Source organism: Cupressus sempervirens, chromosome 3, assembly GCF_028749045.1.
Source record: "Cupressus sempervirens isolate cs-2001-9-10 chromosome 3, ASM2874904v1, whole genome shotgun sequence".
Lineage (NCBI taxonomy): Eukaryota > Viridiplantae > Streptophyta > Pinopsida > Cupressales > Cupressaceae > Cupressus > Cupressus sempervirens.
Window position 1 is genome coordinate 687,753,866 of NC_143120.1, and position 12,743 is coordinate 687,766,608.

Below are 12,743 nucleotides of genomic sequence, written 5' to 3' on the forward strand. Positions count from 1 at the left end.
TTCTTGTGCAAGGGGTCTCTTCAGGTTGTTATCACTTAAATCCCTCTGTTTTCAAATTTTTAGTTATTTAAGGGTAGGAGTTCTTCTTGCCACCTAGTGTAGCTCCATTCAAAAGAAATAATTTAAAAAACTCTTATATTACTTTTGACTAACACAGAATGTTAAATCATTAGATAAGATTTATTAGTTCATTTCTCTATAACATTCTCTATGACTTACTTTGAAGTAAAAAAAAATAAAAATTACATATTTTTTCTGTTAAATTTCATATATGATAAATGGTTTACTTCAAAAAAATTAAATAAAATATTTATTCCAAAATATATTTAAAATAAATATTTAGAATATTTAAAATTTATTATATAAAATATTTGTGTATTAGTCAATCAAGTTGAATAAATAAATAATTTATTCTAAAATAATTAATGAAGATAATGTTAACTTTTATTTTAAAGGTTAAATTTGACAACCATCTACATGTCAAAATTTTAAATCATGTTATAAATAGAATATATTTTTAAAAATAATTTTAACAATTACTACATAAAATATTTATTTAAATTATAATATATAATATTTTGAGATATAAACCATTTAAAAAAAATAAAATGAAAAGTTTAAGTTAATAAACAATTAAATAAATAGAAATAAAGGAAATATAAATAATTTTAGATGTAGTAATTAGATAGATTTATTTGAGATATCCTGCTTTTATAAAGAATAATAGTAAAATATTTTCATTCAAATAGAAATGTTTGTAAAAAACAAGGATTTTATTTTATTTGTAAATTCAATTAAAATAAATATTAAAAATGTGATATTTATGCATCTGTTTATATAAGTCTAATTAAAATAAATATTTATTATAGATAATAATTTAATGACATGAATAAGTTAACACAATCATATATATATATATATACATTTATATATATATATATATATATATATACATATATATATATATATATATACATATATATACATATATATATATACATATATATATACATATATATATATACATATATATATACATATATATATACATATATATATATACATATATATATACATATATATATACATATATATATACATATATATATGTATGTATGTATGTATATATATACATATACATACATACATACATACATATATACACACACACACATACATATATACACACAAACATGTACATATATATTTATAATATTATTATAGATTTATCCTTCAACAATCATTGAATAACGAAAGTTAAGAAATTTCATTCTTTAATCTAATAAGTCACAAACATTAGAAGATCTACAAATTATCATCCTTGCATAATATACTATGTCCATATTTTAAATAAACAGAGATCTTCTGCAACATCCTCAATGGTATGCATGCCCTTGGCTTTGAATCTTTGGAATTGATATTTTAGCAGTAGCTGCGTGGCACTCGGCCTCCTCTATCTGCCTTTAGGTTTTATTCCCTTTTGTTTTCTTTTCCATCCTTTTTTATGTGCTTTATCTTCTTCTTGAAATGACAGTAAATGACCAATTTGCACAAGGGGATCACATCTTTAACATTTGCATCGACTATAATTACATAGTAATATGACTCTACCTTATTATAATATTAACTGCAATACATGTTAATTATTGTTAGTTGGACAACTGTTATTTTTGACCTGAAAATAGCAGCACTATTTTATGGGTAGCTTGGACAGCTGTTTGTAGTGTTAGCAAACAGTCTTGCAGTGTTAGCAAGGGCACAGTAAGAAGCTTTGGTGAAGCAGTTTGCAGTGTTAGCAAAGAGTCTTGCAGTGTTAGCAAGGGCACAGTGAGAAGCTTTGGTGAAGCAGTTCGCAGTGTTAGCAAACAGTCTTGCAATGTTAGCAAGGGCACAGTGTGAAGCTTTGGTGAAGCAGTTTGCAGTGTTAGCAAGGGCACAGTATGAAGCTTTGGTGAAGTAGTTTGCAGTGTTAGCAAACAGTCTTGCAGTGTTAGCAAGGGCACAGTAAGAAGCTTTGGTGAAGCAGTTTGCAGTGTTAGCAAACAGTCTTGCCGTGTTATCAAGGGCACAGTAAGAAGCTTTGGTGAAGCAGTTTGTAGTGTTAGCAAGGGCACAGTGAGAAGCTTTGGTGAAGCAGTTTGCAGTGTTATCAAGGGCATAGTGAGAAGCTTTGGTGAAGCAATTTGGAGTGTTAGCAAACAGTCTTGCCGTGTTAGCAAGGGCACAGTGGGAAGCTTTTGGAGAAGCAGTTTGCAGTGTTAGCAAACAGTCTTGAAGTGTTAGCAAGGGCACAGTGTTAGCACAAGGATAGAAGTGAGGAATATCAGCAGGAGAAATTAGGAAGTTGTCGGAGTTCTGCCAGTGAGAGGCAAGGAATTTTGTATCTCTTGATTTGCTGAAGTTTAATATAATTCCTCATTTGTAGAACTCGTTTTCCCTTAGGGGTTTTTCCAAGGACAATTTGTCCGAAAATATTGTGTTCATTGTGTTGCGCATTTCTTTTCGTATTTTAAGTGAAGTTGCAGTTGTGTTATTTTTTGATATTGGCTGAGAATTTGTTTTCAGCAGTTTAATAATCATTTATGATAGGAGATTAATAATCAGTGATTGCAATAGTTGATTTTTCACAATACAAAAGTAGCATATATGTTTCAATTTGTTTGTGGCCTATATGAAAAGCATTCTGTAGCAAATCCAGATGATGAAGATTCTCTAGGAGAATCTTCATCAAAGTTATCCCTTCCCTTTGCATTACTATTTCTAGCGCTACAAATATATTTTCCATTTAAGTATACGAGTGTCCTAGCCTGCTCAAAGTTTGGTGATAATTCTTCAAATTGAATATGCATGTTCTAATATTAAAGTATATCGTATGAGGGGACGCCGGGTGATGAAATGTATGTCAACTAAAAACTTTACCTGCATCTTGTTCCTTCACCTGATTTAATGTTCTATGAAGATCATTGATAGCATTATTTTTTGTGTGGTAATAATCATCCATTAGAGCTTCAACAAAATCGAGAAGAATTGTAAAATGTAAAACTGTTGGTAAATAGATTTGTCAGTGTGAAGTTACTTCTGGAAATAACCCTGTTTGTCCTGTGAACATTAACAAGTGTGTCAAACTACAATCTTCCTTTGCATTTAAGGGGGAAGCTCCCTTGTATGATGTAATTTTCGATTTTCAAATAAAAATGTATTCAAATTTAGAAGATCAGAAGAAAGATATTGCTGATAATGCTCCTTAGATTAATGTAAACACTAATGAAAACAAGAGCTCTTTGCAAGCTAGAGTCCCTGCCTTTTAGTATCATCTTGAAATATTTACATGGAAGCTATGGTAGAGATTTTATGATTAGCATAGTTGTTGCAAGTGACACCGAGATAAATTAAATATAAACTTTTATAAATATTTAACGTAAATTATTATTATTATTTTTTAAAATCATCTTAAAATAGAAAAAGTAAAATCATATTGAATAGAAAGTTGAAAATAAATAATAGAAAAATTATGAAAATTAATTTTTTGATTATTTATAGTAATGTAAAATTAAACTTAAAATTAAAATGTAAAAAGTAAAATTTATTTTTTTGATTATGTCATTTACTCATATATATGAAATTAGTAATAAAAAATTTTAATATATAAGAATAACAATAACAAATATTTTGACTATTATTTTACTTAGTATAAAAATATAAAGAAAAAATCAAAAAAACTATTTTTACATGAAAAAATCAAAGAAACTATTTTTACTTTATTAATTTTTAAAGAAAATATATGAAAAGATTTTTTTCCAATTGCTTATGTTTATTTGAATAAATCTATTTTGCTCATTGTTTTTGGTATCTCGGGCTCGAAACATGTTTAGTTCTTTTAGCCCAACAAAAGCATTCCGATAGATTACAGTGGAAGAGTTGGACAATGAATGCCGAGATGGAACAAAGATGTGTTGGACGCAGTAATTCTCGCCGCCTCAGGATTCATAGGAAAGTATGTTGTGAGAGAATTTCTAACCCATCTGGAGCAGCCGGATGGACAGGGGCTAAGAAGAATCAGCATCGCAAGATGAAACTGAGAGAAATTGGGAGAAACCCTGCAATGGGTCGGTCAAGGGGCACTGCCGTTGTCAATTTTGGCTCTATGTAGTAGAACGCAACTCATTCTGAGCTGTGTTGGGCCATACCACATCTATGCAGAGCCTGTCGTGGCTGCCGGATTACCTGGACATTACAGGTGAACTGGAGTTCATGGAAAGAATGGAGGCAACCTATCCTGAATCAACTGTAAAACTAATGTTTTTGGCTGAAATGAATTTGAAAATTGGAAAGAAGTTTCCAAAAAACCTTTTTCTCTAATTATTGGTGAAATAATATTTTCACTACTAGCACGATTGTTACTAGCCAATGAGAAAAAAAGAATTTTTGATTGAAAATTAATTAAAACATATGAGGTTTTTTCAACCTTAGAGATTTATTAGCTTTCGTTGGAAAAAAAATTGATGGCGACCACTACCAAAAATATTAGTACCCTACCTTATACAAGGCAGGGACTAACAACCAAGAACTATGCTTGAAGGCTATCATTAAATTAATGCTAATTCAATATTTATGATACCATGAAAATACTCATTACACTAGAAGTCGAAAAAGAACCCAACTACACATTCCAACTTTGATTACATAAATAACCTATGTACATTCTTTCCAAAAAAAATCTTATCAACAAAGATAAGTCCCTTATTACCATGAGATTCAGTTATTTATAGCTATTCTAGCATAACCAATTTTCTGTGTTGGTAACTACCTCAAAAGTTAGAGTTTAGATATTTGAAATGCATATTACAATCAACTCTAACCTTTCTACAAATCCAACATTAAAATTTTAACTTATGAGTCACAAATGACACAACTAGAACTTAAAATATGCAATTTTAAAGATATTCATGTGATTGGTTTTGTAGAGGTAGCCTTTAAAGATATTCATGTGATTGGTTTTGTAGATGTAGCCTTCTATCTTTACATACTTTTCGTGTTCTTGTATAATCATCCTACTATCAGCTCTCCATCCATACCACAAAGTGTGACCATACATCAAAATATTCATGCTTCAAAACCTATAAGTTCTTCCAACTAGTTTTCTCTTCAGTAAAATATTGTATCCAACCATGCCTCAATATGTCCATCCACGTAGTCTTTCTACTTTCATAATTGTTACTCACACTCTCATACTTTGGAATTGGGCTATTAGTAGCTTTATAGAACCTTTGAAACAATCTAACTTTTTATTCATTTACAATCTTTCATTTCCATTAGATAATATGCCTTTGTTATTATATCAAGCAATTTATATAAATTCAACAAATTTTCTTCTTCAATTGAACCATTATATAAACCTTCGACTTTGAATTATGACTAATTCTTTCCACAAAGTGTTGAAATTTCAAAGCATAACAGAGTCCATCACATGTTACTTTTGGTTCCAAATTCTTCATAATTTAAACAAATATCACCAAAAATATCCTCCTTTAGACTTTGAGAAACTCTAATTCTTATTTTTCAAGGATGTGGAGCACATTTAAGAAACATGTGTACCACATGAGTTTCTACCACAACTGAAATTTGATCAAACATTTCTTCATCTTCAATCTTATGCAACAATGATTACTTTGTCCAATTTAACTTTCATATGCAAATGGCACAATGAAAGATAGACAAGATAATTTTTAAATGAAATACCCCTTTCCATCCAAGTGCTATAAGTGCCCAAGTTATGATCCATTGCAAATAGTTTACCAATTCACAATGATGGATTTCAAATTATTTTTACTACCCTTAACAAAGTAATCTTGTCTTTTTCCATCATACAATTTCCAATTACTTTCTATGCTACTTTTCTAAGAAAAGGTTCCCTATTGAAGTCATTGGCATCACTTCTTTCAGTGAGAATGCCAATCCTTTTAATCGTAAAAGTATGAAAATAATCAATAGATTTAATGGTGAAAACTTGTATGTGGTAGTATTAGATCCAAAATTAGTTAAAAGAAATGACACATCTAAGGGTGGAAACATCTTCGAGGCACCTAAAGATGAAAGGATCAACACTCTAACCAATTATTTATATCAAGAGAAATTGGTAATACTCATTGAACCACCTGTTCCTATCAAAATTGGAATAAAAGAATCTCAATGCATTTGAAAAGTAGCTGCATCTTTGTCAGAGTTAGAAAGAGATGTATTTATAGATTTTTTCCGATCTAAACAAATTAATTTGGTATGTTCATACACTGATATGATGGGTTTAGATCCAAATCTCATACTGCACCATTTATATATATCTCCAGGAGTCAAACCAATGAAACATAAATTAGAAAGATGCATCCCTACATGTCACTCCTAGTCAAAGATTAGCTAAAGAAACTATCAGATGTTGGTTCTAACATAGCAATTGATTATGCATAGTGGATACCAAACACTGTTCATGTTTCAAAACTAGACAAGTCTATGAGGGTATACACTAACTTAAGAGATCTCAATAAAGCTTGTCCAAAACATGATTTTCCTTTACCAAACATTGACACTATTATAGATCTTATAACTAGAAATGAAATGTTATCTTTAATGGATAGATTTTCTAGTAATAATCAAATAAAAATTATGCTAGATGATCAAGAGAAAACTGTCTTCACATGTTCTCGGGGTACTTATTATTGGAATGTCATGCCTTTAGGTCTAAAAAAATGAAGGTGCTACATACCATAGGGTTGTGACTACAATTTTTCATGACATGATCATACCATAATGGAATAGTATGTTGATCATATCCTAGGAAAATCTAGACCAAGGAAAGATCATTTACAAGTGTTGGACAAGATATTCACTAGACTAGAAAAATATAATGTTAGATTAAATCCCAAGAAATGTGCTTTCAACTATACATCTAGAAAACTAGTGGGATAAATATTTTCAGAAAAAGGACTAGAAGTGGATCCTAATAATGTCAAGGTAATCATGGAAATGCCACCATCAAAAAACATAAGTCAATTGAGATCATTACAAGGAAGATTGTAATCCATTAGAAGGTTTGTGTTATACTTGGCTAACATAACACACCTTTCATGCACCTATTAGATAAGAATGTACCATTTCATTGGGATGTTGCATGTGAAGAAGCTTTTGACAAGGTAAAACACTATTTGAAAAATCCACCAACTTTGATGTCACCAATTCATGGAAAACCACTCTTATTATATATCTCAATAATTGAAAACTTTTTGGAAGCCTTATTTGCATAGCAAGACCTTGAAGGAAAAAAAAGTCTATTTATTATATTAGTCGCACTTTGGTGGGATATGAGCTTAACAATTCATCAAATTAACAAGCACATCCTGTAGTAGTGTTTTCCTTAGAAAAACTATGAAACTACATGCTATCCCATAAATTCACACTAATTGCAAAGATTGATCCTCTCAAGTATTTACTTAGCAAATCAGCATTAATAGGCATAATAGAAAAGTGGGTTATGGTACTAAGTGAATTTGGCATGGAGTATGTGGATCAAACAACCATAAAGGGATAGGTTATAGCAGATTCCTTGCTATCAGATGAGCATCCAATACATGTTATGCTCCCAATTGCTAAAGTCATGCAATTATAAACACAAACCTAGAAATTGTATTTTGATGGTTCTTTTACCCAAAATGGTTTAGGAGAAGGAGTATTCTTTGTTACACAACAAGGATGCACAATACCCAAGCATTACAAACTATTATATCCTTTTATGAATAACATGGCTGAATATGAAGCATTGCTCATAGGACTCAAAATGGTAGTAGAATAGAAAATAATAGAGTTGAATGTTTATGGAGATTACCAATTGATCATTAATAAAATTAATAATGAATGTTAAAAAATATGACATGTTATTAACATATAAATGATTGGGAGATGACTCGAAAGAGTATTTTACAGTTATCACATTTGAGAAGATTCCTTGATAGGACAATAAAGCTACAAATGTTATGGCAACTATTGCTTCTTTTCTTGATATGGAAAACAATCAAGCTCATTTTGAGTTGTTAGTGGAACCTTTATCTTATGATGACCTTGAGTCTTCCTCTAATGCCTAACCCTTGTTAACTTTTTATGTTGTATTGTTAGAATCTTTTAGGTCATTTCTATGGTTTTGTTTTAGGATTAGTAGTGCTTGGTTACTAGAATTGATTAGATATTATTGCATACTCAATTAATTTATCTAATGAGTTAGTTATTTCATATGTTATGATTATTTCAATGATGATATATGTAGGTTCCTTTGGTGATTTTCAATTATCTCGGATGATAGTAGATGTATTATTTATATGTAGTTCTATGGTTACTTATCCCATACTTTTATGTGTATGGTGTACTTGTGTGTTTCACTTTATGCATGAAATTTTTGATATGGGTGAGGGAGGGAGTCATAGTCACCTACTAGTGGGGATCTACATGATGCACCACTTCCTTCTATTGCCTATTTAGTCTAGAATATATGTGTATTTACATATATGGATATTATGTAGATTACAGGTACTAGACATCGACTTCCCTAAATTATTAGGAGTAGCATGCCATGTTGCATTATCTCAATGTTAAAAGTGGAAAAATAATTCTTGAGTCCAAATTCATCAAGTGACTTGAATTCATGATTTTGACCCCTAGAGTTTGAATATGTGCTTTATCCTTTAGTTGAGCTTTCGTATATAGCTTTATGAGTCTCTAATGATTTTTTATTATAATTAAATCAAATTAAAGGATAATTTAATGATTTAATTTAATCAAAATTTTATAATGAAAAATAAATATTTAATTATATTTAATTAATTGAGAAATTATTTAAATAAAAAAATTAATTTAAAAAATTTATTAAAGTTCTAGTTTTGGCGTGTTTATATTTCTTTATTTTAATAATAAACTCTAAATAATATTATTGGTTGAATTTATAAATATATTATTAAAAAATTTCTCTTGAAATATTTAAAGAGAAAAAGGAATTGATTAATAAATATTACTTTAATAAAATTCCAAAAGTGAGTGCATGAAATTAAAATATAGTAAAGTAATTAAGAAAAAGGAGTTTTGCATGATTGTACAACCAAATTAATTTGGAGAAAAAGTCTTTATTAGGAAATTAGAGTTCATTTCTTCATACCGATATTTGGAGGAGCTAATTTCTGAGAAGATGATATTCGAAGGAAAATGGATTCACTTGAGAGCTCCATGCATTTGTGGTTTTAGCATCTGATCTAAGTAGGATCTTGTGGATTTAGCACAATGGTTTTTTTTGTTCTTTGATTTCTCTATCTTCACTTTGTTTGTCATGTTTCTATTTTCAAAGTTTCATCTGGGTTAAAACCCTTCTTGCAAATTTCATTGTTCTTTGTTTTTGAAATCATTTGTATATAAATTGAGAATTTGTAACCCTCATTTGTGAATTTTTAAAGAAAAATATTATGATATAAGTAGAGTTTGGGATAAAGAATCAGGAATGTTTTATATAGATGTGTTTGATTGTATGTATATTTCCTATCAGATCTAATTGAAAAATATTCACACACACACACACACACACACACACACACACACACACACACACACACACACACACACACACACACACACACACACACACACACACACACACACAATGTTTGGTGGGAGGTGGGCCACCGTCGCCACCTCACCACCCCTTAGCTTCTCCCTCCTACATGTGCAATAGCTGCCAAGAAACATGCAGGTGTTGTAAGCATACCATAGTTGCCATGGTAGCTTGCGACTACATACACCAGTGCATAATGACTACATACAACAATATACATACATACATACATATATAATGTTTGGTGGGAGGCAGGTCACCACCTCACCACCTCACCACCCCTTCGTTTCTCCCTCCAATGTGTTCAATAGCTACCAAGCAACATGCAGGTGTTGTAAGTAGGCCGCAGTTGCTATGTAGCCTGCACTGCATACAATAGTGCACAATGACTTGTACAACAGATCGATGGGCCATAATAGCATAGGGTTATTACTTTTCAGTTTATTATTATTATATTTAATTTAAATTAAATATTATAATTTAGTATAATGAATAATAATTAATCCAATAATATTATTATTTTTAATTTTAAGATGTAGTCATTATTTTATGAAATTTAAATATTTTTTATTAATAATAATTTAATATCAAGATATTATTTTATTAAGATAATAAATAATATCATTAATAATTAATAATGGTTATTTAATTTATTGATAATAATATTTAAATAGATTAATGGTTTAATAATAGACTTCTTTATTAAACATATCATTAGTTACTTTATTAATAATATTTCAGTTAAGTAAAATTGATAATTGTAAATTGGGGAAAATGGTTATTTTTAGCAAACTTGGGTTGTGCTTGATGGTTGAATTTCATATAAAAATGTTTTAATGGAATTTTATTACATTTTTTATCATTTGAAAAACTTAGTAATTATAATACTTTGAAAATGTAAAAACTAAAACCCTGTTTCTATACTAAACTCTTATATTTGAAAACATATTGAACTATGAAAACAATTGTTAAAATTTTGATTGGATGTATGTTGTATTGTATGATTTGGGGTTCACATTTTGGTTTGACTTAGTACTTTGACCAAACCAGGATGTTTAGCATAGGGTTGGGGGTGTTTGTTCTATGATGATGTTATTTATAGGATATTCTATACTTGACCATTGTGATGTAGTCACATCTCTTCTATGATGAGTTTGATCTTTTGGTTGTTATTGCTTTCTAGTTTCTTGAGTAGAACTGAGGTGAATGGTGTGACTTTTCTAGTGTAACCTTTTAATCTTTGATTAGTTATATTTTGATTTTTTCTAGTTGCTTGCCTAGGACTATGATGATTATTGTGTGTTATCTTTTGATGCTTTCTAGTTGCTTGCATAGGACTGAGGTGATTATTGTGTTCTATCTTTTGGTGCTTTCCAATTGCTTGTATAGGTCTAAGGTGATAGTATAATTGGTCATTAGGTGCTTCACAATTACTTGTAAAGGACTGAGGTAAATACTATTGTTTACCTATAGGTGCTTTCTAGTTGCTTGTAAAGGGCTGAGGTGAAAACTATGATTCTTTGAATTGTACATTTTATGAGCCTGGGTTAGGTAATCTGTGTATGTTGGGAAGTGGCTTGCTATGGAGGCTAGAGTCTAGAGTGGTTGCCTAGGTAACCCATTGTAAGTTATTTTAATAAGTGATAACATTTCATTAAATGGGTTTTAAAATGAATTAACAAGAGCCATTATTTTTCCTCACCCATGCTTCGAGTGCTAGTATACGATAGGATAGGAGTAGAGAGGATTCTTGGTTGTGACCTTTCTTTGTTGGTATTCCTTTTCTATAAGAAATGATATTGGTGTCACATAGAGACACTAAGGGGCCAGAGTCTAGAGAGGCTGCTAGGATAACCTTAGAGTTGGCTCATGCGATGACACTTTTCCTCTTACATAGTAAATTTTCCATGTGTCTTTGTTGCCTTTGGGATTAGATGATACTTGTGTCTTGGTACCCTTTTAGATAGTTTTCTTTCTGGTGTTTCCATGACCTAGATGTTGGTTATGACTTTTGATTTCTTATCCATTTGGGACTTTTGTTTATCTCCTTTGCATGGTAGGAGTAGACCATTTAGGTTACCATGAGGTTGGGTGATAGCTCTATTCACTTATACCATTGGGATCTGATAGTTGGATGTCGTTGTTAGATGTACCTACGTAACTCTTCCTTTCTTTTTGTTCTTGTGTACTATGATGGATGGTTGTACTCTATTGTATTATATTTAATTTCAGAGATCTTATGAGATGATGTAATCTATTTTGTGATGTATACTCTTCTAGCTTTTCATACCTTGTGACTTGTACAATTGATGATTGTGCATTTTTTATTATTGCCAAGTGACATCCTATGATTGTATATTATTTAAATGGATTCATACTTGTAGTTATTCTTGATTTAGAGTTTCTATATAATGGATTTAGTATTAATTAAACTTAAATGTTATTCAATGACATGGGACCCTTAATAGATGTAATCTTCTTATGTGTTTCTTATGGATGTGTGTATATTATTGCTTCTACTCTATTAAATAAGTTGTTAAGTTATTATCTTTCAAAAAAAAAAGTTTGGACAACTCAGTAAAACTTTAGATTAATTTCTTTTGGGTTCCATGTTCACGCATTACACTTCAATCATATATCATTTGGTGAATTGGGATTCCCAAATTTATGGAAAAATCTATGCCTATCTAAAAGACAATATCCTAATGCTTGATTTATCACAAAACTAAAAGACAAAATTTCTACACCAAACATCTCATTACACCCTAATTCTTGACACCCTATATTGATGAGAAGTTGATGATACTCTCTTATCTTGTCTTGAAGATAATGGGTCTCAAACTACTTTACAAGAAGCACATGAGGGCATATGTGGGTCACACTCGAGTGACATTTCATTGGCTAAGAAAATTATGTGTATGGGTTGTTATTGGACTACAATAATAACCATAATAAAGTTTGCTCAACCTAGTTCTTGAAGTGGATCTTCGACATGCAATGTCAAAAAAGATGATGAGAAAGGAATTTTTTTTAACAATCTTCAAAAAAAAAACAAAAAAAAAGTGGTACTTATCAATGGATTGAAACTATTGACTCATAATTTGTA